The following is a 23,381-nucleotide window of genomic DNA, read 5'->3' as shown; positions in this document are numbered from 1 at the left end:
GTGAGTTGATCTCTTCCAGGTTCACTAGTAGAACCGTAATGAGCTGGAAGGTTCGCTGGGCTGTACTGGGACCGCTGAACCTTTTGCTCGATCCCTCACATGGTGGTAGAAACATTCCAAGAGGGAGGAAACCAAAGCCTCGGGGGTCGCACATCATCGCTCCTTCCACCTTCTTTGGCTCGAAGCGAGTGACAAGGCCAGATTCATGGGGTGAGAAAACAGACTCTACTTCTTGACGAGAGGAATGGCAAAATCACACTGCAGACGAGTGTGGACAGAGAGAGGACAGCGTGACTCCCTAGAGGCCGTCACTGTAACTACCTATGCGTTTTGCTTCGGGAATATTTTTAAATAGCTATCCTGTATTTCTATTGCATAATGGTGTTATTCATAGCAAGGTGCCAAGTTCAAAGGCATCAGAGGTAGCTCCCCTCTGTTCTCCCCACCACCTGGACTTTACTGCTCTCTAGTTTTTCCTTAATCTCCTTAACCTCTTCTTGCCCTCCATCTCTGACACGGCCAACTCCCTGGCCTCCACCAGGCCATGAAGAAGACACAGGAATGGTCTGCGCATATATTCCCAGGGATTCTGACATGCCCTATTCCACTGTCCCTGGTTAAAAGAGCTGCAGCCCCATCTCCTGTGTGTCACTGAAAGGGAGATATTCATGGTACGAGGGCCTGTAAAGCAGGGTCTCATAACCATGGGCTGGATAATTCTTTGTTATGGGGTGAGGTTGTTCTGCGTGGTACCGGATGTTTAGCTGCATCCCCGGCCTCTACCCACTCAGTGCCAGCAGCACTCCCCTAGTTCTGAAGATGAAAAATGTTTCCAGACACTGCCAATTGTCCCTGGGGAAGAAAAATCATCCTTGATTTAGAACCGCTGCTACAGAGTATATCAAGAAGAATAAAAATTCAATTCGATTCAATTCAATTCAATTTAAAAGTCCATTTTGACACCAGCCATTAGAGCCACCTCTTCCTTCTTAACATTCCCTGATTCGCAGACTAACATGCGTCATCCTTACTGATTAAATTTTACGGACACGTCTGGTATAGAAAGGAAGTTACAAAAACAGATAGAGCAATAAGAGAACTAATTGAAAATGGTGATGCTTAGGGTAGGCATTGAAAACTCTTGGGATTCACAGGAATGAGTCCTATCGCTGAACTGACTGAAGTGTCAGTGAAGGTGTTATGAAAATGGTTATAGCTTGGGGAAAGGAAAGCAGGAGGTGACCCTCAGGTTATAGCTCTAAGGTTAGGCAGTGGTAGGACAGACCCTTCCTTTCATAAAGGAGAGAAGCAGATGACGGAGAGGAGGCCCTTGCGGGCTAGGTCCTTAAAGCAGTCAGACTGGTGGGTTCCGCCAGCATCACACACAGAAACGGCTGCCTGTCATCAGGACAGAATGCAGGAAAGCCACAGGCCTTGGGCACGTCCGAATAGGCCTCGGTCGCCTATGAGAACAGAAGAGTGGGTGGTGGGGAGAGAGTTCTCTGCGTGCAAACACAGATAGAACGGAAAGGTCCTCGGAGCTCCTAGATTAACCATTTCCAAATGCCAACTGTCTGCATCACAATTACCAAGAAAGTTTTGTTTCGGTCGTTTTATAATGAAATATTTTAAGCATTCGGATAAATTATAGAGAACGTTACCCTGAATAATTATATATTCGTTCCTTTGGGAACAATCTTATTTTTCATGTTTTCTGCTGTAATCTTTTTTTCCCTTACTCTTTGTTTCTTTTTTAAGAAGTAAAACAGGAAGGCACTGTTAAAACTTCCATCCATTCCTCTTCTTCCAACCCAAAATTAACTACTATACTTGGTGTTTATCACTCCCATTCAAGTCTTTTACACTTTTACTACATATGTATGTTTCCATTATATACATATGAATTTTTTAACTTTAATTAAATAGTACCATACCACACACATCCTTCTGTAATTTTATTCTTTCAAAAAAAAATTTTTTAGATTCATTCTTTTTTACACATGTAGCTCTATTTCATTCATTTAAATGTCTAAATTATATTTCATTGTATTTACCCATTTCCTCTTGAGGGGTGGTTAAAGATTTCATTATTATATATGATACTGTAATAAACATTCCCAAACGTGAAGGGAAATTTTTAAAAAATACAAATCCGCAACCCACCTTCAGAGATCTGACTTAGTCAAAGGCATCTATATTAAAACCACCACCACCATGTACGTATGATTCTAACGCTCACTTCGGTTTTTTGACCACCGAAGGTTGACCCATCTCCACTCACCACCCCTCCCTCTACACCACTTTATAATTAAGTCTCTAGAAGTTGACAAAGTTCCTAGAAGTTCAGATCTGCCCAAGTCAGAGGAAGAGTCCTGGATTTTGCAACTACCATTCGCTAAACTTTAAACAGACACTGGGGATATAAAATAATAAATAACGATAGAAAAAGCCCATGCCTTCCCTGAGCTCACCACTTAGGTCAGCACTTCTCCAACTTTTATGTGCTCTGAATCACCTGGGGATCTTAAGACACAGATGCTGACTACGAGTCTAATGGTCCTGAGATTCTGCATTTCTGACCAGCTCCCAGGTAGGGAAGAGACAAACAGCTGCAAGGCTAAGATTAGAATCCAGGTGTTCTGACTACAGGTCAAGGTCTGATTCCCTAAGCGGCTCTCCAAAGGCAAATTTACTGGTTGCCTGAGGGTGAATATTCTGCAGGTGTCTGAGGGAGTTCCTTTCAAGACTAAACATAAGGTAACGAAAAGAGAAATAAATAACACGGAATGTGAGATGCAAGGAAGGAGCTGAACTTACAGTTCCTGTGTTTCCAAGCCACGATTCTGTCCCCTGACCTATAATGTCACCCCTGGCCAGCTGTGTTGGCCCTGCTAAACCTCTGGAATCCCACTGTCCTGAGAGGCAAGCCTCTTTCCCATGGACACTGCCAGGCTGGACCATTCTGCTGACACTGTTTTCTTTCTCCTGTGCAGCACTAATGAATGTTTTCATGAACATGCCCTGGATAACCAATAATAAACCTTCTCTAACTTGGCTAGCCATCCCGAACTCCCCCTACTTTGGATTTTGTAATAATTATCATGTTACCAAACAATTTAGCCCTAAATGATAGGCATTCCTAAAGAACTCACAGTTGTTATCAAATGCATTATGATAACCTCCCCTCTGGAAAAAGAACCTCTTCAGAAGAGATTGACTGGGCCTAACCACCCCGCATACCTAGGAACTAGCAAGTGGTGAGTACTGAAGAGTTCCTGGGGAGACGCTTGTGACTGAAAAGATATGCCCAACTTGTCCCAACCAGATGCTGTGACTCAACCTAGAAGATTAGCTCTAGCTGAGTCTCTTCGGCAGCTGTGGGCTTCAGGGCTCAGCAGACCGGTCAACACCCCACCACTGGTGGAGGGACCAGGCCAGAGTCAGGCCACCATTAATGCCAGACAGTGAGAGAAGGGTGTGTGGTCTTAGAGACCAAACACCAGAAAAAGAAACAAAGCGAGACTCAACAAGGGAGATTGTCTGGATCCTGCATACACTTCAGCAAAGGACCACGCATGTGAACCCAAGAGTTATGAAACTTTAGTTGAATTCTTTCGAGGACATGGCCATAATCGCATTTTATCATTCTGCCTAATGGTTTAGTCAAGCTTCATGGATTTACAAAGTACTTTCATAGCTTTCCCATCAATCAATGCTCACAACAATCCCACTGTCCAAGATCTCAGTCACCTCCTGTTTGAGCTAGACCTTGGACCAGGGTCCACTCATTTCAGATTGACTGAACTTTCCCCACATTGTTTGTCCTAGGAAGGAGGTATTCGATCTTCACGATCCAACTGCATGGAGAAGACTTAACGTAAAAACATGGTGCTGACATTGTTGATGGTGACATTGACAGGAGCAGATGCCAGACTCACCTAACGGACTAAGTGCTTGACATATTAGACTTCCAGAGAATGAGCCAGGTGCTTTCCTATAAGGTAGAAATGTCTCCACTTTTAGATGAGAAAACTGGGGCTCAGGGTAGTTAGATACATTGTCCAGGGCTGTGGCTGCACAACTGACGAAAGTCAGAATAGAGATGTCATCCCAAATCTAGCCAGTTTCAAAGCCCATGCGCCATCTACCACAGCATGCTGTCTCATTTAAGTCAGCCTCGAAAGCTGATAACTGGGAGACTGGAATTTAAAAAAAAATAAAATAGACTTAGTGACAGCCCATCCACGCTTCCACCAGGAACACACAGTCTTCCACACTGAAAGTATGGAAAGTGCCAGGGGATTGTGGGATGGAGAGGCTCCTGGTAACACTAACATGAGGAAGAGGATAGAGGTATTTACTTGCCCTCAGTGCACGGTTCTGCTATAAAGTTCTACGCAATATCACAAAATCTCTGAGTTGGAAGCAACCTGTCAGGGTTAAGCCCTGGCTTCATGACGTGAATATTTCTCACTCACCTCAGTAAAGATGCTTAGCAACTTCCTTTAAAAACCCATGTTAAGATCTTGTCTTCCCATTATTAAAAACTCAGTATTTAATATCCTCCAATCTGGCCCCAATCATCCTATAAAGTCTTGTCTTCCTTTATTCTAATACATGATACTTTCCTTCCAACCTTAATAGAATTCCTTATGACATTATAATAATTTTGCTTTGGAGCCAGACAGCCCTGAATTTGAATCCAGACTCCTAGCTGCGCAAACTTGAGCAAGATCCTTCAGTTCTCAAAACTTCCGTTTGCTCCCCCTGTAAAGTGAAGATATCAATCAACAGTACCAGCTTCCTGTTGTAAGGACTAAATTAAATAATGCATGTAATGCATCTAATACCCGCTAGCCACCAAAAAGAAGATACCTACCAAGAAGGGCTCCTCTGGCTAACTGGGCTCAAATTTAAAAACAGCATAGCAGCCATGCCTCAGGGAAGCCTACACTAAGCTGCCTACCTTCTGCACTAAACTGCCTACCTGCCATCTGAGCCAACCCTTATAAAGAAGTTCCTGGAATTGCCTTTCAACCAAAAGCACTGAGACTTTAACCATCTAATTGGAGCCACAGCAGCTATATACCCCCATTATCATCTTCACTGACCAATCAGAGTGGCTTCATTCTGACCAATAAAGTTGGTGCCTTTTGGACCAATCAAACTGTGAAGTTTTGGAGTCCTCATTTGCATGAGGACAGACCAATCAGGAACCAGGGAGGGACTTCTCTCTGTATAAATCAGAGAGCACAGCGCATAACAGAACAGATGGATCAGACCCCAGCAGAGTGGAGCTGTCCAGCTGGAGAAGGGCCTTGCCCCAGGGTCACCAGTCATGCTGTTACACAGCTGTGCTGTAACACAATTGCGCTGTTTGCCCTAAAGAAAGTTTCCTTCTTCACCATACCCCAAACCTGAGATTCCCTAAAATCAAGATTCCTGATGGTGTTGGATTGGTGCCAACGACCATTAGTTGACACATCTCATTGCCAAAGCAATCAACTCTTTAAAAAGCTTTTTAAGAAAACAAAACCCTATCACAATTAAAACAATAAAATGTTAGCATTTTCTACTTGCACACTGGCTTCTCACACTGTTCTTCCCAGAATATCCTTTCATTTTCCTCTCTATCCATCAGGAAACTAAGACAAATCTATCTTTTTTACAGTCATCCTAGACAGGCTTGATCTTTCACTTCCCTGACCAACTCCAGCCCTTCAAATAAGTATTGCTTATTTGACATGTTTTTTACTTTGATGTTCCTTTCATTGCCAACTTCAATCTTTTGTCATGAGGCCTTGTAAACTCTATAACCGAGATATAAACATTTTTACCCACCCCCTTTAAGTACAGATCATACAGCATATGCACTCACCAACTATCTCATTTCCTTCTATTATTATTCTACAATATCCTGGCCAAACGATAAACAAATTTGAATTCTCCCAACAACTATAAATTAGTGCTAAAAAATGTTTACACATGTATATGAATTTACAAATCGGATAAATTAGCAGGAGAAACTGTTAGCCTTACATAAACTCTTGACTTTATAAAAAAATTATCATGGTTCTGAGTATTTACACTTGTGGTTACAAATCATTAACTAGTTGTCAAAGGATCCTGCAAGTAAAGAGTGGTTTATGACCTCCTGCTGCTAGCAGTTGCCCCAAGAACACAGGTCATGGGGTGAGAAAGGGAGAAGAAAGTAGGAGGAAAATGAAAGATGCATAATTCTTGAGCTTGAGCAACTGGTTGCATAAAGAAACTAAACTCTCTTCCTTGTCCTCACCATTGAAGTTCAAGTTCACTCATTCAACAAACCTAGTGAGCAGCCACTTGGAGCAGGGTGCTGTGCCGCATGAGTTATCTGCAACAAATGTCTTGCTCCCCTGTCAACCAACATGCTCACAGAGCATGTTCAAACCAGTTTTGAACTCTGTGTGTGTGTGTGTGTGTGTGTGTGTGTGAGTGTGTGTGTGTGTGTGTGTGTGTGTGCTGGAGGATGAGGGAGAAGTGTTGGTGTGGACTTTGGACTTGATCAGTAGCTTCTCACCTTTTTGCTGTGGACCCTTTGAGAATCTAATGAAAGCTTCCTGCCTGAAAATGCCCCCACCCCGCCCCAGCAACAAGGGGCCTGATTCCAGGTGGCTCACTCACTCCCTGAAGCTTGCCCCTGGTTGGGACTGGAGGATTCCATGGATCCTGGTTAAACGCTCCCAGCAGAGATAATAGTAATAACACATACATAGTTATAGGTCATTGCTGACAACCTATTCAGCTCTAATACCCTACAATTTTCTAAAATGGTTCAGGCAATGGAAAATGGAAAAGCTTTTCAAATTAGGAAAAGGAGGGAAACGCCCTTTCTGCTCCTTGGGTTTGTTCAGCTTTGCCCCTGCTACCCTGCCAGGCAGTGAAGCAGGCGGGGTGCAGGAGGTAAGGGGGGGCGGGCGGTTCAGAAAGCAGAGCCCAGCAGCTCCCGGCGAGACAGCCAACCCAAGGCCTGCCCAGGCTCCACCGTCCGCTCCCCACAAAGATCCCATTCTCCAGGCCTCCTGCTTAGCTCTCAGGCAGGGGAAGAAGGCCTTTTAGTGAAAAATCGGAGTTAGGAGCCTTGCCCAGGGCAAAGAATGTTCCAAAGACTGGAGCCACGCACAGAGGGGATGTAGTGGTGGGGCGGGGAGTATGACAACCCCAAGTCCCAGGACAGGCCTCAAATTTGCTTTAGAAACCAAGTTCTCCTCCAGCAAAACAAGCCTGGATCCTGGAGGAGGGAGGGGATGGAGGAGGGAGGAGGGAGGAAGGGGAGGGGGGGAGGAGGGGGAGGGGAGGTGGGGGATAGAGGAAGCAAGGTGGCCCTCCCCTCTCAGCCGGAGAGCACGCCTTAGACCTGAGCTTTCTTGCATGTGGTCTGCGCCCTGTGCATGTGCCCTGCGCACATGCCACACAGAAAATGGCCAGATGTCCCCCAGAAGGAAAAAAAGTGGCTGTCAAAATCACAAGAAATAAAATAGCTCACAAGTCAAACCCAATTACAATGAAATTTCGAGGGGGCCCAATTTTTTTCTAGTGTAAAAATTTAGGCCCATCTTTCTCTAAATAAAGAAACTTGGGGCAAGCCTTGGAATTCCATTACACAAGAGATTGGAGGGTTGTTTTCTGTTTTTTTTAAAAGTGATATTTACTTTACTGAAATTTCACAAGCAATAGCAGAATTTTTTTTTTTTTTTAAAGAGCCCTATTTCAAAACATACATACTTTGGTTTGCTGTATCCAGATGTGCCTTCCTTCGTGAAAGAACGACGTGAAATAGGTTAATCAACTTATAATGGCATTAAGGGATGGTTAGAAATAGATCAAATTATAATGGCATTAAGAGATTGCTTATTTAAGGGAACTCTATTATAAATGTATTGGTAGGGTATATTTGTTATAAAAAGACTCACCTCTATTTTGTTTATTATGTAAATATGAATTTTTACATATGATATTTGCTTCAAGGGAGATGTACCAACACTGATTCCTTTTAAACTACATAATCGTTCTTCATTAAAAAAAGTAATGATGTACTTTCTCCAAATACAATCCAATCCTGAATGGTCTATACAGTTCTTCCTAGCTCAACATCTGATGTAAAAAAATTCCTTGTTTCATTCTATACAAACAAATCAGTTATGAGATTAAAAAAGAAACACCCAGGAAACACCCAACGCATTCCCTCATATCCTTGAAGGAAGGCATAAGCTAAGATAGTCATTGTTTCTACCCGCCCTTCTGAATCTTACCCTAAAATAACTAAAATCTGGTATTTTGCCATTCCAGAAAAACTTCCGATTATGACAACAGGCTCCCACTCAAACATTGATGAAGACCGAAGAAACGTTGCACGTCAGCTGGGCCCATTCTAATTTGAGAAAATCAAGACCCAGGGTGGTGCCTGAAACCAAAGAGTTGAGGGTTAACCTGTTTACACTGTAGATTCTGTAACAAGAAAGATGGTGACTAAACATAAAGATCACCAAACGAATGATTTTCTCCAAGGAATTCTCTGAATAGGACATAATGTTTTGCCATGGGACAGTCAAGACCCAAGGCCCAAGATGTGAGGTATAAAAAAAATTAAAGGAGCCATAAAATTTTCAGGGGAAAAAAATGGCCTACTCCCTCGAAACCTATCCTTTATGAGCCAGGTATGCCATCGGGATCACTGAGATACTCTTATCCCTGAGTGCCACGCTGGGGGAAAAAGGAAAGTGCTTCAGAAGTGCCAGGCTGTCTGCCTTGTTGTTTAAATGCACAGGGAGAGACTCACTGCCAGGAGGCACCCTTTCACCCCGAGATAAAAGCGACAGGGATCCCACAGGTGAGATCAGAGTGACAGGAATCCCACAGGCTGCCAAACCTGGAGGCCTGGGCAGGTTCTGGCTTAAAGCCACTTACTCTTTTGCTCTGTCACATCTCGCGGGCCTGCTGAAGCATAACAGAGGATCTCAACCATCCGAAGGAGTGTTTTATGCACTGGATGCATGAGCCAGAAGACACAGATCCTGGATCAGCTCTGTAATTATTACAGTGACCTTGGGCAAAATCACGCACACTCTCTACTCCCTCTGAGATGAGGAAAAATTGGATCTGTCTTCCAACAGCCTCGTGGAGATAAACTGAATGCACAGATAGGCTGATCCAGACATGATATGATACTGTGCTAAATGACAGGGGGCTGAGAACCGTTAGCAGGCCATGACCATGAACATGAAGTAGTGGTGGGCTACTTCACCCTTATCCACATCGGTGTTTCTTACCTCCACCTTGAATAGCCAGTTAGCAAATATTGGGAGCGTGGAACCCACTGGCTCTCTGCTCCCGCATGTTCCTTTCTCTCGCAAAACCCAACCGGCTAAGGTAATAAACCCTCTTTTATCGCCAAACGCTACTAGAATCCAGGAGCTCAACAGCCTGGTCAGGACAGAATATGCTGAGACAGTGGGGAGTGAAAAACCTCTGGTTAATTCTGTTACCCCACACTGCCTGTTCCAAGCTAAGCCATTAATGCCAACCCCATTACTAGAAACAAACAAACCAAAAAAGATTAGAAAGGCAAGCTCCATTATTCTAAATGAAGAAGATAAAGCGATATTAACTCCCCACAAAAGCAGCAAAATTTGACGCTTCTCCATTCACTTAGAACGATTCCTTTCACTAAGAGCTCAATAAATGTTAGCTGTTTTATTGCTGTTATTACTACATGCCTTACTAAAACTGGGACAAATTATTAAGCATTTCTCTGATCTATCGGCTTATTAGCATTCTACAAAATGATGAGGCCCGTTAAACATCATTTATTCTTAGTGACCTCATACTAGATTCTGATCTGCCATTTGCTCACCAAGGGGCTCGTGTTCAGTTCATCCATCCTTAAATGGTAAATCTCCCCTTTCCCCTTTTGAAACCCAGGCCCTCCTCTCCAGTCTGAGACCTCTCCCAGGCCGTGCAAGTCCTCCACAGAGATCACCTACGGCACTTCACGCCTCCATTTCTTCTGGCATACCTGACTTTTGCCCTTGCATGTAATTACTCTTTTATGCAAAACTCACTCAGCTTTTATAAAAGACTTTGGTGCCTTAGTCAGCTTCAGATTATCATGAACTGCTTTGAGTATACTCTGGCCAAAAGAAAAGAAAGAAAGATATGGATAGATGAAGGGCAGATGAATGGATGGGCGGGCGAGATGGGCAGACAGGCGGAGAGGAAGAGAGAGAAGAGAAAGAAAAGAGAGGATAGAAGGAAGAGATAGATAGATGAATGAATAGATAGATGAATGAATGAATGAATGGGGGGAGATGAGAGGATGAGAGAAAGGATGGAGGATAGATGGAAGAGATGAATTCAGATGGATGGGGGGGAGGAAGGAAAGAAAGGAAGGAAGAAAAGAAAGAAGGCCTAGCTAGACAAGCCAAAATAAGCCAGAAAGAAAATGAGATCATCACCCAGTGGGCAGCTGAGAGTCCATGGCAGAGCGCCAGCAGAAAGGGAGAAAACAGGGCGACTTGGTGGTGAGAGAATGTCCTGGACGTGCTCAAGCGATCCTGACCCTGGTTCTAAGCACCCGCCTACCGAACCCTCCCCAACCGACGACGTTTCTGGGTTCTCCAGTGTCGCTCTGGCAGTGGAGTCCCGGTGCTCCGAGGGTCTCCTGCCGGGCGCTGTCACCACCAGAATGGTCCCTGCCATGCCACCGCGGCCCTGCCCGTCCTCTTACTGGAATCTGGAAAGACCGGAGAATGTCTAAAGAAGCTGAAAAAAGGGAAGAGAGGCCAGAATCTTCTCTTTCTAAGGAAGATCATAAATGAAATCTAGTGATCTCAGAGCAGTGATGACAATAAGCACACTGAAGCCACCCTACAGTCCTTCTGGGAGACGTGCAAACACCGCACGTTAAGACACGTTGCCAAACGGCTTAACTGGGTATTTTTCTCTCAGAAACCGGTGTAGAACAGCACTTCTACACTTTCTTCACAATTGGACAGTGGTGAATAACTGTTTACTGCATCGTGAAGAGAGAACATCTGCCTCCTGGCCGTGAAAGATTCTTTGCCATTACCCACGAAGCCAATGGTCTCTGAAATCACATAGGTTTCAATGTGATAATGATGCAATGTCTTCGAGGGAATATTTGGGAAACAAAGTCAAGAGAACTTCGTTAATAAATAATACAAGAAGTAAAAGGACAGGGGCGGGTGTTATCAAAGAATGCTGCATTTGGAATCAAAAGGTTTGCATTTAGATGGAGCTCTGTCCCAAACTGGCTCTGTGGCCTTGGGCAAGTCATTTATCCCGTCGGAGTCTCTTTTCTTTGAATATAAAATAAAAGAGAAGGATCAGCTGGTCTCCCAAGTTTCCTGCAGCTCTGACATTCTGAGGCCAGTTAGGATGCAGGCAGCCTCCTCCGCTTCCACTCACCTAAGGGAATAAAACAGCCTGAAAACAAATCTTAAGCCTGAGTCACTGTTCCCTGCAACTCCCTCTCTCTGGCCTTTTCTGAGGCTCTTTTGGCAGAGAACGAGATCCCCCGAGGATGGCTGAGCTAACAGCTGGATAGTTCTGACTGATTTCCGCCTTCGAACAGCTGGTCTAGGAGACAAACAACCGAACAGACTTTTATCAGAAAAAATGACTCGACTTTTGCAAGCCAAGTATAGATGGAGAAAAATATCAGACTTAAAAAGTGCTGTATTTTCTCCTGACCCGCACCTCCTTACTTAAATGGACCGATATCCTCCCAGCCTTAGCTATGCAGAACCTCTATGAGAAACGGGAACAGACAGAGAGAGAGACGTAAGAGAGGAGGAGAAGGGAGGGGAGGGGAGAGGAAAAGAGAGGAGAGAGAACCCCAGAAAAATTCATGGCTATGGTTTCATGATTTCTGCTCCACTCCTTAGAAGAAACCCAAAGTTCTGACGTGGTTAGAAGGTCTCAACCCATCCCTATTGATTGGTATTTTAGCTAAAAAGATTCTTCATCAATTAGGGTTGTCCTGCCAATTGTCCTGAGCACTACATGTCAGTAGCCTCCTCTTCCCATCATGCTGACAACCAAAACTGCTACCATTCGTTTCTTAAAGCAAAAGCAGCTTTCACTTTGAAGACTCCGCTGGATTGTGAGGAACCTATTCATTAACTCAGGTTCTTTCCATGGGTCTGTTTTCATGACTCATGTGAAATGTGGCACTGCGTCAAAAAACTCTGTTGAGGACTCTCTAGGTCATTGAATTATATTCCCTCCACGGCCGAGTGACCCACCAATATCGGAGTGCCCCGTTCCCCATTCATCCTAATACCCTCGCCATTTGCAAAGCTCGGGTTTCTAACAGGTTACACTTCTAACTAACTTTTAAAGTCTGGGCTTGTAATAAACTCATCTTTTCCTCACCTTTGTTTAAACAGATTTTTGCCACCAGCAGCCCATTTAGAAGGGAAAGGGAAAGAAAAACAGCAGCTCACAAAGCCGTACACAGAGTCTGCATGTGGAGCAAAGGTGTAGCTGGACCACCTCGCCGACTCGTGATGTCTGCAACGCGCAGTAAAACCGGGCGATCGTGCCAGTGCTATACTCCAGTCTCAACAAAGTGGTTTGTTTGTTAGGACTTCTAGCTCATAAAAGAGGTATTTAAAAACTCTACAAGTAGCCTTGGGAACAGACCAGGGGAAAAGTAAACATGAAGCACAAGTTTTGCCTGTCCGAGCAGAAAGCACTGTGCCAGTGACACGAGAGCGGCTAACAAACGAAGGTGAATGAAGCGAAGTGGCTGAAAACAGGATCGCGACCACCGAGAAAAATTTGCTGACCAAAGATGGATAACCCCGACTTGACAGCTATGATCTACCAATCAGTCTGTCTGTCTGTCTGTCTGTCTGTCTGTCTATCTATCTATCATCTATCATGTATCTGAAACTTCAAATAGCCCATATAAGATTGTTTCAATAAAGTATGGTATGTCTAAGGAAGTAGCTATTAAAAATGCTATTGTAGAAAGCTATTTGTTAATGAAAGTTTGCTACACATCACAATAAAATGTTCACATGATATGTCAAAGTGAAAATATATCACAAAAACTGAATTCTCTATATTTTCAATTACAGAGAATTGTCTGCAAATGCTATATAATGTAGAAATGGACGGACGGATACCTGGCAAAAGTGGACAGCACTTCTGCACAGTGTAACGTGTCTTTTAATTCTTCTTATCTATATTTTCTACAATAAAAATCTCTAGATTTTTAATGGCGAGAAACTTTTTTTTTTTTTTTTTTAAAGACTCCATTTAATCAAATTAAATGAGACCTGGTTTAAATAATCTTCAGGGAACAAAGAACAGTGAGGATAACTCAGAGGAGATAACACTTTCTGCCTAGAAGATGAATATTCTATATTCATAGATAAAAAGAAAAAAAGCAACCCATCGGCAGGTGCAGGCTTAAAAGACAAGACTGCTGTGCAGAACAATAACAGCCCATTTTCCCTCTGACGCTTTAAATGTAAAATGGACAGAAATTGCCTCTCTCATCTTGTCCTTCATGTTGACAGCAATGAGGACCCACATCAACTGGGCCTTTCTCCAAAAAGCACGGCTACCTACAGGTGGACTTTCGGGGTTTGTCTTCAGAAACGGCTTCAGTCAGAAACTCTTTATGCAAGCAGGAGAATAGAACACACTGGAAACAAGCTGCTCTTTGGTCAGCTTCTCGCCAGGGTGGGTCCTGACACATCTCCCAACAATCACCCTATCAATGACACTTTTTCTTTTAGAAATCAGAATGTCTACCCTTGACAACTACAATTAAGCTTTCTTCCTTCAATCGTATTTAGTGGTGGTTTCTGTTCTCTTGTGACTCGGATCCGCCAGCCATATATATCTAAAATAATATCTTTGTTCCTGCTCTCCAACCCCCTGCCCCCTTCCCAAATGACAGTCTGCTAAATGCAGAGAACAGACCAGCGCTGGCCCATCGCTCTCTTTCCCACGGTAGTAGGCTGAATTCTAAAATTACCCCAAGATTCCTGTGCCCTGGGGGACATACCCTGTAAGATCCCCTTGAGTGTGGCCTGTATGAGCTAGGATGATGGATGGCGCTGTGAGTGCCAGGTTACATCATGGTGAAGGCAATTCTGCAGATGTAATTGAGGTCCCAATTCAGCTGACTTTGAGTTCATCCAAAGAGATATTATCTGAGTGGGTCTGACCTAAGCAGGTGAGCCCTTTCAAAGAAGAGCTAGAAGTCAGAGAGATTCTCCTCCGAGCCCGGAAGGAGCAGGCCACCAAGAGTTCTACAGATGCCAGCAGCTGAATTCTGCCAACAATCACGTGAGCCTGCAAGAAGACCCCACACTCAGTGGAGACTGCCATCCCAGCTGACACCGGAGGGAGTGAGACCCTGAGCAGAGGACCCAGCGAAGCCATGCCCAGACTCCCGACCCAGGGAGATGATGAGATAATAAGTGTTGTTTTAAGCCACTAAGTTTGTGGTAATTTGAAAAGGAATAACATACCCACCAAATGGCCACGTACCTGTCCATTCTCTCACCAACACTCTTCCCGCCCACCCTCTGAAGACGTTTACGTGGAGGAAGACTAAACCCTAGGATAAATGTTGGGCTGGAGACTGTGAGCTTTTCAGTCAACCTCAAACTGGGGAGTACAGCCCTGCACCCCACCACCACGCCACCCCCACCCCCCACCCCCCCACTTGTCAGGGGTGGGCCACCCTTTCTTAAACCTGATGCTTTGTCTCACCTCCCTCTCTCTGGTCGCCCTTGGGAAGTGGAGCTAAGGTGGCAGCTGTGACTTCACACCTGGTCTCTCAGAGCAAAGATTGAGGTTTGAATAAATCTCTTTTTCCTGATAGTCTGGCCAAGACTAAGTTAATTTTTTTTAAAGAAACTTTTACAAGAAAACTAAGGGGAGGAAGGGGGAAGACTCTGGGAATGAAAGGAGTAGATACATTCACCCAGGACACACTTCTAACAGCGAAAGGCTGGTCACAGCCCAGCTTGGCCAGTGCAGGTCCCGGAATATTCATCTCCGTGCCCACTTCCTGCCCCAGCCTGTCTTTGCAGGAGGTTTACACTGTCCCAGTGTCCCTCCAGCACGACTTGCATTTGAGCTGGCACCTTCCTAGCTCTGGAGCCTGCCTCCCAGGTCCTCCCGCTCTGGTTTCCAGCTGCATGGATGAACAAGGTACTTCCCCATCCGACCTCAACAATTCCCCTCCCAGGCCTCATACTGGGGACCTTACGAGGCAACACTTCTGCTTCACTCACTGTCTTTAAGCCTCTGTGCTCCTGTGTCTTATTCTTGTTCTCATCTCTCTCAGGCTTTGACTCAACTAAGATATATTAAGAATTCACTATGTGTCAGGCAACTATGCTGAATTCTAGAGATACAGAAACACTGACTGTCATGCAGCTCAAGGTCTACTAGGACTGCCCAAAACATGCTCACTAGCCCATTATTAAGGCTCGTATTATTTTATTAATATTAGTATTATACTGTATATTAGCATATTTATTATTTTCTTAATGCTATGTTACAGTAATATTATATATTATTGGTATAGTATTCCAACTCAATTCATGGTCAACCTATTTTTGTTAGCTACTGCCCAAGCTTCATTTAGCTAGTAGCCAAAGGAGAACCATTGTGGGGACCAAAACTTCCCTATGCCTTCTCTGTCTCCTGTAAGTATGCCCTGTGAAGTTGGAAGAAAATTAACGTAATAGCATTTCGATGTCTAAGTTTCACCTCCCTACTGACTTCTCACTATCAGAGTGTTTCCTGGCAGATATCCACTGCAAGTAACAGAATGAAACAGAACACTGATTCACCTTGGCCCACGTTAATCAGTGGAGGTAAATATTAACATCTAAGAGGGGCCCCTTGGCTATTCAAATGTGTGCTCCGCTTGACGTAAGAATTCCCTCGTTTGAATTTTTCTATTGCATCCATAAGCATGAGTACTGGTGTTTTACTGAAAAGTAGCCTCATGATAATAAGTTGACCATCCTCATCCAGGCAGCTGCCTTAGACCACAAGCTCCTAGAAGTCATTTCAGGTGCATTTTGCTGTCTTTGTTCTGTGACATGCACAATGAAATAGGCAAGTAGCCATTCAAATGAGTTCTGGTGAGGACAATGAAAACGAGCAATGATCACTGGGACTCGTCCATGTCAGTTTTGCTAAGGATAGCTGTGTATGAGTCACTGGAAATATAACGGGACATTTACACAAGAATGGAAAAAGTCCTAAACATGTTACACATGAAGACACCCATTTATCTTGTTGAGAAATGAGTCTACAGCTCACATCAGAGACCAAAGGTCACTGGTCTCAGGGAAGTCTCAAAGGCCAAGCCAGCAAAAGCAGATGTTGTTTTCTCTCAGACAGATACCCGCTATCAAAAGAAATAGTCGCTTGGACCTGGAGTTTAGCCTTCAGATTACTGACCCCATTGTCCCTGCCACCGTGAGGTTTACAGTGACCTTTAACAGCACTCCAGCAGTTGGGTTTCATCTGCTAATATCACACAGATGTTTACAAAAGAAGATGCTGGAAACTGTGTCGTATAGGTGTAAACTGAATCTCAAAACGTTTTGTAAAGGACCCACATATTCTCATGTAATGGCAAAATTATCGGGAGAAAAGGAATCTTTTTATATTCCCCCAACCCTAGTAATTCAAAGGTTGGCGGCTCGGGAAGGCTTTATCTAGTTTGGGGAGCTTGTTTTACAAGTCGCTTCTTTATATTTCACTTTTCCCATGGATAAAATGGGCACCGGTGTTATACTGGCCTCTTCCACATCACTTATTTGACCTGCATCTATTATATTTAGCAAACCTCTTCCACCGCTTTATCCAACAGCTAACATGTACATCTAGATTGTCAACATCCCAATCAAGATTAGGAAAAAAAAAACTAAGGGAGACTTTGTTAACGTTTATTTTGAAACATTTATGTTTCTTACACTAAGAGAAAATAATGTGTTACGAAAGATCAAAACTAAATAGCTTAGACATTAGCTTAGACATTCATGATGCAGAAGCCAACGCCCACCGTTGGCGCCACTGGGGGCCGTAATCTCCAGGCAGATTCGCTAGGAAGCAAAGGTCACTGACAAGATTACTTATTGATTTTCTCTAAGAATGTATCGATGAGCTCCTGATCCACAGAGTTCTTATCATCAGAGGTATGAAGAGGAAAGTAGCTAAATATATTATTTCGTTAAATTCTCAAGACAAATGCACGAATTAAGAAATATTATTATCCTCATTTTACCAGCGAGAAAATGCAAGGTCAGAGAAGTTCTAGAACTTGTCCAAAGCTGCACAGCAGAGGAAGGGACAGAGCCAGGAAATCGAAACCAGTAACTCTGACTGTGAAAGCCACTCTCTCTCCCCTATACCATATGCCTCTCGATCCTTCACAGTGAAAATGCGAACACTGTCACGCACTGTGGGCCATCTGAGGTACTGTGTTTTCCAGTGGGACATCTACTGTCACCAAGCACGCACTGGTCAAAGAAAGGACCAAGACTTACTGTCTGGGCCTCCGCAGGCAGGGGCAAAATGCCTGATCGTCACTTCAGAAAGAGAGGTAAGGTCAGGTGTGCTTCCCATCTATTCATATTTGTGTCTTTTTCTGGTAAAATGAAGACAATTCAATCTGCCTCACTGTAGAAATCAAATGACACCGACCGCATCGAAGAGCTTCAGAAATGCTCAGGCCCTCAGAAATTAAGTGGAATTGCCACCGTTGTGCCCGACTGTCCCCTACACAGAGGGCTGTTTCTCGCCTCCTCCTCGCCTCTGAGCTATTTCCTGGTGGTGTTTTTTTTTCAGGATTTGGTTTGTTTGGGGTGGGCAGTGAACAGGAACTGCGGAGGCTTCACAAACACCAGCGCAGAAGCGTGTCCCTGCCCTTCCAAAGCAAGCCATTTATGGTTCGCTTGATCGCGGCAGAGCCAGCCAGGAGAAGAACAATAGAAAAGCCAACCCTCATCACATGCGGATTCCCCACTGGCAAATCAGCCTACTTGCTGAAAAGATATTTGTAACCCCCAAATCAATACTTACGGTGCTTTCCCTGTCACTCGCAAATATGCTCAGAGCGACCAAAATTTGACTTTCCTGAAGTGCACATTCTCCGCTGAGGCTGAACAAGGCGACCTTCTGCCTTCTTGCTCTGGCTGTCCTTACCGTAAACAAGTGTCCCTTTCATGGTCCACACAGTGTGACATTTTTCACACTTTTTGCGCTTTGTGTTGGTGATTCTGCTGTTTAAAATGCCCCCCAAGCGTAATTGCTGAAGGGCTGCCCAGAGTTCTCCCGTGCGAGCAGGCGGTGGTGCCGACCGAGGTCTGCGTGTCAGGTAAGCTTGCGTGTTAAGTTAGGCAAGCTTCGTTCACGCATGCGCTGCAGTGATGTTGGCGTGAGTTCGATGTTAGGGGATAGACAAAAATAAAGGTGTCTTTACACAGAAACACACATAAAACGAGGCTACGTACTGACTGGTGGATGAAAAATGTGACCAGAGGCTCGCAGGCATCTATTTCTCCTGGGGGCAATGATTCGGTGGTCACTAATTCAGTGTTCACAGGACTTCGGAGGACATAACTGCCTCCAAATAGAGAACGGATTATATTTAGTCATTAAAATTTGTAAGTACAAAATAAAAATTTGAGGAAGTGTGTGTGGGAAAATGCCTGGTATGCATTTAAAGGACAAACCTATTAACCATCTAAACCACATACATGGAAAAGACTGGGAAAGAATACATAAAATAGGTTAATTGTGTCTCTAGGTTAGTGGAAATATAGATTTTTCTTTCCTTATTTCTCCAACTTAAGTAATATGTTGTTTTCATAGTTTAAAAATAAAATTTCATATGCGAAATGACTCCTACCATTAACATCTGTGAAAAAAATACATCAATCTTTACTGTCAACTCTATGACTAACGCTGTGACTAGGCAACCACCCCAAAGGTAATTAAAACCATCGGGAAAACTAGTGAGGTTTGAGTCACTTTTCTGAGAAACTTGAAAACGATCTTCCTAATATGGATCTGGTTTATTTATCATCCAATAACACCGAAAGTTCTCTTCCTGTTTCGATTTTTTACTATCACTACCATATATTCAGCCTCCTTCCTAATTCCCTGCTGCGGTTATGTCATGACTTCCAAGCCCTTGAATTCTCAGCCCCTCATCTCAAATGTCACCCCAGAAAGGCACTAGAAAGGCCTCCAACTATAGTCGTGAACCCTGTTTTATCATCTCCCTGGCATCTACCATTGTCTGAAATTATTTATCTGTTCCAGCTTTTATTGTCTGACCTCTGCCCGCCTCACTGGACTGTCCGTCTTGCTCATTGTTCCACAGCTGGCTCACCCCACCCGCCCCACCCACCGGCATACCTAGAAGGCCGAAATAAATATTCGCCAACTTACTGACTCTTAGTTTTTTCTCCGTCTCCTTTGACTCCAAACCAGCCATAATCATTTATTTACCTATCTATCTTATTCCAGGAGGAGTTTATAGAAATAGGTCAATCATGTAATAAGTCCTCTCAATTTATGCCTGTCGGTAACTTGATCCTGATTTATTTCTGGGAGACAACGGGGTTCAGAATTAGAGATTTAGTTCTCTAGAACTCACTACAGTTGATTTAAAGTAGGATTCACCCCTGGTGGTGTTTTGTTGAAAACCTACTTATCACACAGTGGATTAAGTCCAACTCCACAGAACGCATTCCTTCTCTATGACCAAATCACCGTAACAGCCTTCTCCACACACTCCAGTCTGGCTGAGATCCGGGGCACCGATGGATGAATAACAGTGTCTGAGATATGCTATCGGTTTCTGTTAATGTTCTTTAAAAAAGGCCAGGAATCCCCAAAACGTGACCCCCCTGAAAGGGAAGCGTGTGTGAGGTTGTGGAAGAGAGAAGATTTGGGTTGGTGAGGACCTCGAAATGTGACCATGGAGAAATCATTTTACCCCTGTTGAAAAATTCTTTTTCCAGATATATGTGTTTTAAGGCCATGAAGGGGGTGTACACTGAGACATTTCTAACATCACATCTTAATCAGAAAGCAGCTGTAATACGGGAAAAATGCTTTACCTAATCCTGTTTTCATGATGGTTTCTAGGCAACTGCTTGATGCATGATATGATCATGGCTTTTCACACAGCCCAGTAATATCACACAGTCATGTAACTTTGCCAGGAGGAAAAAGCAGCAGGGGGCTGTGTGTGAGCAGCAACCATGGAAGAATAAATGGAACCTTCCTGATGAACCATAAGGAGAAAAAAATCCAGTCAACTCTTAGGAGAGAGAAGATCAAAACCTTGAGGAGCACCCTGCATGGGCTTCCGCCTGGGACTGTGAAGTTCCAGAAGCATTACTAGAATTCCACCCTCACAGGATGGTCTGATCATAAATTCCTCACTGGGCAGGTCCTGGTGGATAGTCACTCCCCAGGCCTGTTAAGTTCTCTAGTGTGAGGTTTTAGGCCAGCCGGGTGCATTGTTCTTGAGCATCTAGGTTAACACGCCTTTGAGATGCCAGAAGAAATACCTCTCAGAGGAGTAACCGCCCTCAAGAGACCACATTATCTTCTAATGTGATCCCTGCCCGGCTTCTCCCACCCTCATGTAATCTCCTGCACGCTCCCTCCTTAATTTCAAAGGCATTAAAAAACAAAAAACAAAAAAAAAACCTGCAAAACTGTCATTCCCTGGAGCATGAGATTTGCTTCCCAGCAACTGTCATCAATTTTGGCTCAAATAAATGTATAAAAATTCTCTACAGGTTTTGCCACTTCTTACGTTGATCATGCCAACTAAAACTGTAAACCCATAGCATTTCACGATCACTGGGGACAAAAGTGTAGGATTTCGGTGTTTACTTTAATTGTATTCAAATTGTATGTTATTTTTCCTGAAAAGACTAGGAATCGATCAAAGGACAAAATCCACAGTTTATAACTACACCTGCTCCTCCAGGTAGGAACAGTAGATAGCGACCCAGGAGAAGGAGTGGAACCAGGACGTGGCTGTGGCTCCGGGCACCTCAGAGGTGCTTCTTTGTTCCCTGCTCTAACTGCGATGGCCCCAACTTTCTATTTTCATGAATGTTCAGCAAAAGGAAACGCACTGCAAAGAAATAATCAGGGCCGCTGCACGGTGGCATCTCTCTCTACAAAGTCGAAGGCCATAATAAATCAGTTACTGTCCTGACCTCTGCATCTCACCAGCCGTGCCTCTCATGGGTGCTTAGCACATTCAGTACCCTCCATCGTTAGAAATCCTCTAGAAATCTCTGCCCATTTTCATTTTCGTACAGTAAGAAGCCATCAAACGGGCATGGAAAAAGCACATGTTCAGACATTTCCTTCCAGAAGCAGCAAGGGCCCGATTGATAGAAGTAAGTCACATTCACATTTTTCTAAGAGCCACAGGATAAGGGTGACAATGGCAATTTTATGATTCATTCTCCAGGAACGCCACCTCAGTCGTCTGCCCTTAAGCCCCTCGAGCCAATATAAACATTGAATCCAAAAGTACTCATTGAGCCTAGAAATCTGTGTAAGGGTACCTGGTACTTTGTTATGAGTTATGATTAAAATTTTGCTCTAATTAGGAAAAAGTTTTGAAATAAAAGATAATTCAGAAAATAACAGATACCCCTGAAATCCACTACCCTCTCTTATAATGTAAACCTGCTATGTTGGCCTCAGATTTCAAAAAAGAACTGAAATGTTACACATGAAACCAGAACCCCATTCAAAGAGGCAGGTACCACACGAAGGTGGAAACTGAAACTCAGAAAAATTGAATAACCAATTTCCCCAAGGATACACAGGGAGTGTCTCTGGAAATTCAAATCTTAGCCTTCCTCACTGCAAGGAAAATTTATCTCCTTTCAATGGGTCCCTTTCAATCCACTTGAAACCATTCCTGAATTGATGCTTAAAACACTAAAGCAAAGCACTTGATTTCAGGATTCAGATTTTGCTGCCACCAAGCGCTAACAGACACCAGCCACGTATTTGGTGCCAAGACCGAAGTCGATTCACTTCAGGAATGTAAAACTTCAAATCAGGAAAGCCCCCGAAGGCCTTATAATTATTTATAAACAGTCATTTCCTTCTTGTAAGTGGAAATTAAATTAAAAAGTAGTAATTGTGTGATGTGAATAATGTATAACTAGTAGAGTACGATTTCAATATAATTGAACATTTCTCATTATAAAACATTTTTCAAATTCCCCCCAAATCAAAACAGCTCTCTCAAGCCCACTTCAGCACCTTTTCTGACTGCCATGTCACTCCACATTTTCCATCTTCTGGGCCCTGACAATCCATCACCGTGCTGGCCGAATATTTTTTGAGAAGCCAAAGCCCAGAAATGCCATATTGAAATAGCACAAAACAACAGTGATAGTTATTTTATTTTAATTTGTATTTCACAATCCAGGTTCTGAACATTAGGATCAGTAGGTACAGCGCAATGCTTCACCTGAGAAGTTACACATTCAAACAGGTGAAAAAACCTTGCCAGGGCTCAATGAATCTGTTCATCTTTTTTCTAGGAAAAGGAATCTGTGGCGAGCAGGAAAGTGCCAAAATTCAATTAACCCAGTTGTTGACGTTGAGGAGCCTCTTTTAGAGATGGACTGCGTTTTGTTTTTGCAAAACAGAGGACTTTCTCAAGACAGTGTGTGTGTGAGTTTAATCCAATTTCGCCCCCGATGTACATTAAAATTCTCAAAATGTTTTGTCTTCCTTTCTTCCTGCCTTTCCACGCACACGGCCCCCACTCCAGGCTAGTCAGACATGATGACATAGATGTCCCCAAACACACAATGCTCATCACACCTCCCCGTTTTCAGACACAAGAGTCTTTTCCTGCAGCCCAGAATTCCATTTCCTTCCCTTCTTCAACTACAAAACTCCTACTTCATATCCCGGCCCTTCCCACTCACCCAGGAAGTCATGTCATTATGCACCCAAAGTGCACCCGGAACCCCTGACATTACGTCTCTTACTGCCTTTATCACCTACTTCATGTATTTTTATCTGCCTACTTCCTGCTCTTCCAGGATGTGACCACAGGATTTAACACAGCGTCAGGACATGGCAGAGGCCAAATAAATGCTGGGCGAATCGATGAAAGTCACGCGTGGTTTTGCTTTCCCTGCCCTTCTGTGCTGCACCCGGACCGTCCACACGGCTGCCTAGTTACAGGCTCCGAGTCACCCTTCACACTGAAATCTCAATCCAGCCCTGAACACTTCCCACCAGAGAAAAATACAGCACCG

At 43.8% G+C, this 23,381-nt stretch overlaps 3 long non-coding RNA genes across 3 annotated transcripts in view; 1 reads left to right on the top strand and 2 right to left on the bottom strand.

Moving 5' to 3' along the window:
* Window positions 1-7,349: 7,349 nt before the first annotated feature.
* Window positions 7,350-23,381, bottom strand: part of LOC120601153 (uncharacterized) — a 50,536-nt gene continuing 34,504 nt past the window's right edge. Inside the window, exons 2-3 of the long non-coding RNA XR_005652372.1 lie at window positions 8,947-9,064; window positions 7,350-8,443 (exon numbers count right to left, since the gene is read on the bottom strand). This is a non-coding gene — a long non-coding RNA (uncharacterized LOC120601153). The remainder of the gene's footprint in view (window positions 8,444-8,946; window positions 9,065-23,381) is intronic.
* LOC120601154 (uncharacterized) lies at window positions 10,849-12,509 on the bottom strand. Its single transcript, XR_005652373.1, has 2 exons — window positions 12,112-12,509; window positions 10,849-11,466 (listed from the first exon to the last, which is right to left on the bottom strand). It is a non-coding gene; the product is annotated as an uncharacterized LOC120601154 (long non-coding RNA).
* LOC120601152 (uncharacterized) lies at window positions 11,524-13,107 on the top strand. The gene is made up of 2 exons (XR_005652370.1): window positions 11,524-11,841; window positions 12,450-13,107. It is a non-coding gene; the product is annotated as an uncharacterized LOC120601152 (long non-coding RNA).

The sequence above is a fragment of the Pteropus medius genome, unplaced genomic scaffold, assembly GCF_902729225.1.
Source record: "Pteropus medius unplaced genomic scaffold, Ma_sr-lr_union100, whole genome shotgun sequence".
NCBI lineage: Eukaryota > Metazoa > Chordata > Mammalia > Chiroptera > Pteropodidae > Pteropus > Pteropus medius.
This window is presented reverse-complemented; position numbering and strand designations above follow the sequence as displayed.